The sequence below is a fragment of the Orycteropus afer genome, unplaced genomic scaffold (genome assembly GCF_000298275.1).
Source record: "Orycteropus afer afer isolate SDZICR_OR568_19922 unplaced genomic scaffold, OryAfe1.0 scaffold00095, whole genome shotgun sequence".
NCBI classification, from domain to species: Eukaryota; Metazoa; Chordata; class Mammalia; order Tubulidentata; family Orycteropodidae; genus Orycteropus; species Orycteropus afer.
The window spans coordinates 2,796,116-2,803,283 of NW_006921682.1; positions in this window are offsets into that span (position 1 = coordinate 2,796,116).

Consider the following 7,168-nt stretch of genomic DNA (forward strand, 5'->3'; position numbering starts at 1 on the left):
CCAGAGTGTTTCTCAGCAAGGACACAGACACCATCACTATTCCCCCTTTCTTCTTACCAAAATTTCTTTACTGTATTGTATGCTATAAACATTATAATCATATTAAGTATTTTACCTGTGAGACTATGCTGTTGTACATATTATAATAATAATATAAATCTGGGTTAACATTTATTGTTCCCATAGGGTTCATAATGACTTGGCAAACTATCCTCTTCTATTTTGCTTTCTCTTTTGTCCTTTCCTAATTTTTGAAGCAAGGTGGCTGTATCAAGGACTTCAATATTAGTAAGAAATTGAATTTTCTTTACACATTTGAAAGATCTCAGCTGATGAGTTTAGTGAATATTATTTTTTGTCCTCAAAGCTAACATCTGACGTAGAGCCACTGAGATATTTATATTGAATATTGTTGTTGTTAGGTGTCATTAAGTCTGCTCTGACTTGTACCGACCTTATGTACAACAGAAAAAAGCACTGCACTGTCTGCTATACTTGTGCCTATCTTTATTGGGGGTGGGATCTAATTGAATTAAAGATTAGTCCTTCTCTGCTCACTGAGTCCCAAAATGCAAACTTTGACTTTAGTTTATAAAACATGAACCTGATCCCTAATTGACTGAACAAGAGTGGGCATCTGAATTGGGGTTAAAGGTGACACTTAATCTCTTCAAGGAATAAAGCCCATTCATGTTAATTTGAGAATGGAGGTGTGCTGAAAAAACAAAAGAAGCTGGTGAGCTGAGAAAATTTAACACAGGTAGAAATCAAAGCAGAGATGTAAGAAAGTCAAGATTCCCTCCTGTTACATAGCTCTCATTCCTTCCTAAATCCAATTGCATTTGAATTTACCCTTAGGTTTTGTGAAACATCACTGAGTTCACATAACTAATTTTATGTTTTTCTTAAGCCTTAATGAATTCTGGTGTTTGCTTGAGTGGGAATGAGTGTCTGGTGGGCTGAGGTAGGAGACTAGAACTTCTGCTGTCCCATATCTGGCTCTGGCACTTATTTTGGGCCTAGAGCTTCAAAAGTATGTTTCCCTTGAAGAGATTCTTGAGAAAAAGATGATTTGACCTTGAGTTCCCCCAAAGAATTGATCCTGAGATATGTGAAACCTAGGAAAAACAATAGCTTTCTTTTCAACATTTCAATGCATGCTTGTGCAGGAGGCTTGATTGCACCTTTGGGAACCAACAGCTCTTTTGTTTGGGAAAAACATCCTATAGGCTTTGCAAAGTTAAAACCCATATCCTATTTTGGAAAGGAGACAATGAGAAGCTGAATTGCTCTATATAGTTATGTCAAAGGTTGTCTTCCTCATGGGTAAAATAGTATCTCTGAGATTATGTGTGAGTAGACACAGGCCTGTGATGACAGGTGAAGGAAAAAACTTTCAAAGATGTTTTGTTTTTGCTTTTTCTTACTCCAGAGGGTGGTTGGGGCCCCAGACTCTGGAGCCAACTTTCTTGGGCTAGAATCTCAGCTCTGGCATTTTATTATCAATTAGGGCCCAATCAGGTGATAGAAACCAGTTACTTGCACAAAGAAAATTTAATAAAAAGAATTAAAAATTATATGTAAAGATGTGTGGTAGTTAAGGTTATATGCCAATTTGGGTGGGTAGCTGGTGGTAGTTATTGCCCATGGTGAGACTGGCAATCAACTCCATGGTGGAATCTGCCGTGAGAAGCTGAGTAGCTGCTGTAGGGATGTGGTCTGCTTCCCATACATAAGGAGACACTTTAGGAATGATTTGTTGTTTATGGCACACTTGAACCCTGCATGTAGTGGAGTCGTTGTTCAGCAGCCTCCCATGATCTTGGGACTTTGTCTGGACTTCAATCAATGGCCTGATGTGTGGTTTGATAATATCAAGACTGTGCCATTTTATTTGTTGACCTTGGGCTTGTCAAACTCAGCAGCCAGCAGCTGCCTGAGTGAAGAAAAGCCTCCAGCATCACTGGGGTGGGAACAAGAAGCAGAACTGAAACCCAAGGTTGAGGGGCTTTCACCCAGTCCCTAGACCCTGGCACTTTGAACTTGGACTTCTAGCTTCCCAAATTGTAAGAGAAGAAACTCCTGTTTGTTTCAGTCATACTATTTGTGGAATATTTTCTGTCCTAGAGGCACTAGAGGTAACCCAAACAGAATATGGTACCGAGAGAGTGGGGTGCTGCTCTGACAGATACGTAAAATTTGGAAACAGGACTGGAGTGCATCCTTGAACTCAGACCCTGGCGAAGAGATCCCAGCATGAGTAGTGAGAGATGGCAGCAGCAGAGCTAAGACACCAGCATGAGACAGAGACAGCCCTTACTAGCCTATGGAACAGAAAGCTGGATGTCATTGGGTAGGTGGCTTCCTGGTGGAGTGGGTTGCCTTCGGGCATTAATTGGTAGAAGGGACTGACATGAAATGGGTAGCAGGTTGGCCAGCCCACGGAGCAAAAAAGCTGAGTAGTTTCGGGCACGAAGATTTCTGGGGGAGTGGGTTGCCTTTCGGTATTAATCGGCAAAAGTAGAGAGAGACCAAGGAAATGGGAAGCAGAGCTGCCACAGCCTCAAAGGGTAGGACCATGGCTTCTGGGGGTGGAACCACCACAGCTCCCTAGGTTTCAGAGTCAGAATTTTACCAACTTGTTTCTGGAGTGTGGGGCTGCTCATACATGAAGGCCAGTGGGATGGGTCCATAGCTGCTGTCCAAGAGTGAGGGGGAAGGGCTCTCATGCCTTAGTGATAGAGGAACAGGGCCTGCCAGGCCAAGGGCATGAGGGCCCTACTCAGATGAACTAGGGAACTGGAGCCATCAGGTGAATGAGATCTGTACAGGTATCAAGTTGACAAGGGGTGGAATTGTGGTGTTTTTGCTAGGTGCCATTGAGTCATCTCAGACTCACAGCAAACCTATGTACAGCAGAACAAAACACTGCCCAGTCCTGGGCCAGCTCCATGGTCCTGGCTATACCTGAGGCAATCATTGTAGCCACTGTGCCAATCCATCTTGTTGAGGGCCTTCTCCTCTTTCACTGACCTTCCACTTTACCAAGTATGATATCCTTCTCCAGGAAATGGTCTTTTCTTACAACATGGCCAAAGTAGGTGAGATGAAGTCTGGCCATTCTCACTTCCAAGGAGCATTACTGCTGCAATTCTTCCAGAACAGATTTGTTAGTTCTTTTGGCAGGCCATGGTAGTTTCAGCGTTCTTTGCCTGCACCACAACTCAGAAGCATCAACTTTCTTCCAAACCAAAAAAACCAAACTCACTGCCATCAAGTCAGATCTGACTCAAGCTGACCCTTCCTTGGGTTTCTGAGGGAGTATCACTACGGAAGTAGATTGCCCAATCTTCCTTCTGGGAAGTGGTTGGTGGGTCTTCCTTTTTCATTGTCCAGCTCTCACGTGCATGTGAGGTAATTGAAAATACCATGGTTTGTGTCAGGCACACCTTGGTCCTCAAGGAGACATTTTTGCACTTCAGCACTTGAAAGAGATCTTTTGCAGCCGATTTGCCCAGTGCTATACGTTGTCTGATATCTTGACTGCTGCTTCCATTGGTGTTGATTGTAGAACTAAGTAATATGAAGTTTTTGACAACTTCAATCTTTTCTCCATTTGTTGTGGTACTGCTTATTGGTCCAGTTGTAAGGATTTTTTATTTTCTTTATATTTAGGTATAATCCACACTGCATACTGTATTCCTCAATCTTCATCAGTGTTTCAAGTCATCCTCACTCTCAGCAAGCAAAGTTCTGTGATCAGCATATCACAGGTTGTTAATAATTCTTCTTCCAATCCTGATGCCACACTCTTCTTCATATAGTCCAGCTTCTTGGATTATTTGTTCAGTGTAGAGATAGAATAAGTATAGTGAAAGGATACAACCCTGACACAATCCCTTCTTGATTTTACCATGCAATGTCCCCTTGTTCTGTCTGAATGACAGCCTCCTGGTCTATGTACAGGTTCCTCATGAGTATAATTCAGTGTTCTGGGATTCCTGTTCTTCTCAGTGTTATACGTAATTTGTTATGATTGACATAATCGAATGTTTTTGCATAGTCAATAAAACACAAATAAACATCTTTCTGGTATTCTTCGCTTTCAGCTAAGATCCATCTGACATCAGCAATGATATCCCTTGTTCCCCATCCTTTTCTGAATCCAACTTACATTTCTGGAAGTTCCCTGTCAATATACTGCTTCAATCTTTTTGAATTATCTTCAATAAGATTTTACTTGCATGTGGTATTATTGATATTGTTTGATATTTCCACAATCCATTGGATCACTTTTCTTTGGAATGGGTACAAATATGGATCTCTTCCACTCAGTTGGCTAAGTAGCTGTCTTCCAAATCTCCTGACATATCCAAGTGAGTGTCTCCAGCACGACATTTGTTTGTTGAAACATCTCAATGGGTATCCCGTCAGTTCCTGGAGCCTTGTTTTTTGCCACTTCCTTCAGTGCAGCTTCGACTTCTTCCTTCATGGATCATATGCCACCTCCTGAAATGGACAAAAACCAACCAATTCTTTTTGGTACAGTGACTCTGTGTATTCTTTCCATCTTCTTTTGATGCTTCCTGCATCATTCAATATTTTGTCAGTAGAATCTTTCAGTATTGCAGCTTGAGGCTTGAATTTTTTCCTCAGGTATTTCACCTTGAGAAATGTCAAGTATGTTCTTCCCTTTTGGTTATCTTTGCATATTTCATTATAATAATTGACTTTCTTTTTTCAAGCTGCTCTTTGAAATCTTCTATTCAACTCTTTTATCTTGTCATTTCTCCCATTTGCTTTAGCTACTCTCCATTCAAGGACAAGTTTCAGAGTCTCTTCTGACATCCATTTTGGTCTTTTCTTCCTTTCCTGCCTTTTTAGTGACCCTTTGGTTTCTTCATGTATGATGTTCTTGATGTCATCCCACAATTTCGCTGGTTTTTGGTCATTGGTGTTCAATACATCGAATGCATTTTTAGATAGACTTTAAATTCAGGAGGGATATAATCAAGGTCATATTTTGGCTCCTGTGACCATATTTTAATTGTCTTCATTTTCAACTTGAACTTGCCTATGAGCAGTTAATGATCTGTTCCACAGTCAGTTCCTGGCCTTGTTTTGGCTGAAGATATTGAGCTTTTCCATCCTCTCTTGTCACAGATGTAATCAGTCTGATTCCTGTGTACTCCATCTGGTGAAGTCCATGTGTGTAGCAACTGTTTGTGTTGTTGAAAAAAGGTATTTGCAATGAGTAAATTATTGATCTTGCAAAATTCTGTGATGTGATCTGCTGTGTCATTTCTATCACCAAGGCCATATTTTCCAACTACTGGTGATTCTTTTTTTTCCCTCCCAACTTTACATTCCAATCACCAATGACAATCAATACATCTTGATTGCATGTTTGGTCAATTTCAGACTGTAGAATTTGGAGAAAATCTTCAATTTCCTTGTCTTTGGCTTTGGTGGTTGGTGTGTAAATTTGAATAATAGTAGTATTAACTGGTGTTCTTTGTAGGTATATGAATATTATCCTATTACTGACAGCATTATACTTCAGGACAGATCTTGAAACATTCTTTGTGACAATGAATGCCACGCCGTTCCTTTTCAATTTGTCATTTCTGGCATAGTAGATCACATGGTTGTCTGATTCAAAATGGCAAAAACCAGTCCATTTCAGGTCACTAATCCCTTGAATATTGATCTTTATGTATTCCATTTCATTTTGACAACTTCCAATTTTCCTAGATCCATACTTAATACATTCCATGTTCTGATTATTAATAGATGTTTGCAGCTATTGAGCTATTTTGAGTCTTGCCACGTCCGCAAATGGAGGTGCTGAAAACTTTACTCCATCCACATTATTAAGGTCAGCTCTACTCAGAGGAGGCAGCTTTTGCCCAGTTGTATTTTGAGAGCCTTCTAACCTGAGCGGCTCCTCTTCCGGCACTATATTGGACAATGTTTCCGGGCTATTTCTAATGTTTTCCAGTAATATATGATACAGTGTTTCACTGATATTCATAAGGTTTTCATTGGTCAATTCTTTGAGAAATGGATGACCCCTTCCTTTACCCTAGTCTGCCTTAGTCTGGAAGCTTCACTGAAGCTTGTCCACCATGGCAACTGAGCTAGTAATTGAAATAGTGGTGGCATAGCCTCCAGCCTTACAGCAACACATAAGCCATCACAGTATGACAAACTGACAGACAAGTGGTGGTTTAAGGCCATGGGTCTGTGATTTCAAAAGACTCAGGCATGTAGGTATTCATAAAATCCTGACCCTTTTGAGAAAATCAGGAAGCTGAACAAGTGTGTGATAAATTCATAATGATAGACCTTCACTTCCTTCAGGCTGGGTGCATGTGCAATTTCTTTCTAAGATGTAGACTGTGTATTCCAACACGCATGCTGTGACTTCTTCTATGCCACTGTATTCTGCAGTTTGATCTTTGTTCGAGTCTTGGTCCCATCTTAGATTGGCCATCTCAGTTCCTCAGGCAGTAAAGGAAGGCAGAGGTGCACAGGCTTCTGAACTGGTTAGTGCTGATCATGGATAGTGGGCTAGAAGACACCTTAAAAATAGCCTGTTATCAGGAAATGCCAGCTAAGTATTAAATTTACATTTGCATTATTTCTTTTACAGTATCCCTTCCTTAGTCCTGGGATCTGAGGAATGTTTTTGCCCTGTCCTGAGATCTGTTCTTCCTGTCTTGGTGTTATGATCTTGGGAATGTGGTTGCAGGGGCAGGATTCTTATGTGATTATGGCTACAATTAGTAGAATAAAGCAATGTTTAAATTGAACAAGATTAATATGAAGCTCAGGTTATGAAGTTAGAACACATATTCATCTCCCAGAAATTCTAATCTATCTGTATTATTACAGTATGGGGTTGTCTGTGTTGGGAAGAGGGGTCTGTGGAACCCACATCTTTAAAGAGGGGTTATTGGTTGCCTAGTGCAGACATCTTAAGAGATGGATGCAGAAAAGAAAGGTGGTTCTACATCTGTGTGTGTGCATATGTGTGCCCACACATGTGTGACTATTGTAATTCCCTTAAGCTTTTTCTAAAGTTTCAGCTGAAGATTATTATTTATTTATTTATTTTTTAAATTTTATTTTGATTTGGGTGAAGATTTACAGAGTAAATTCACTT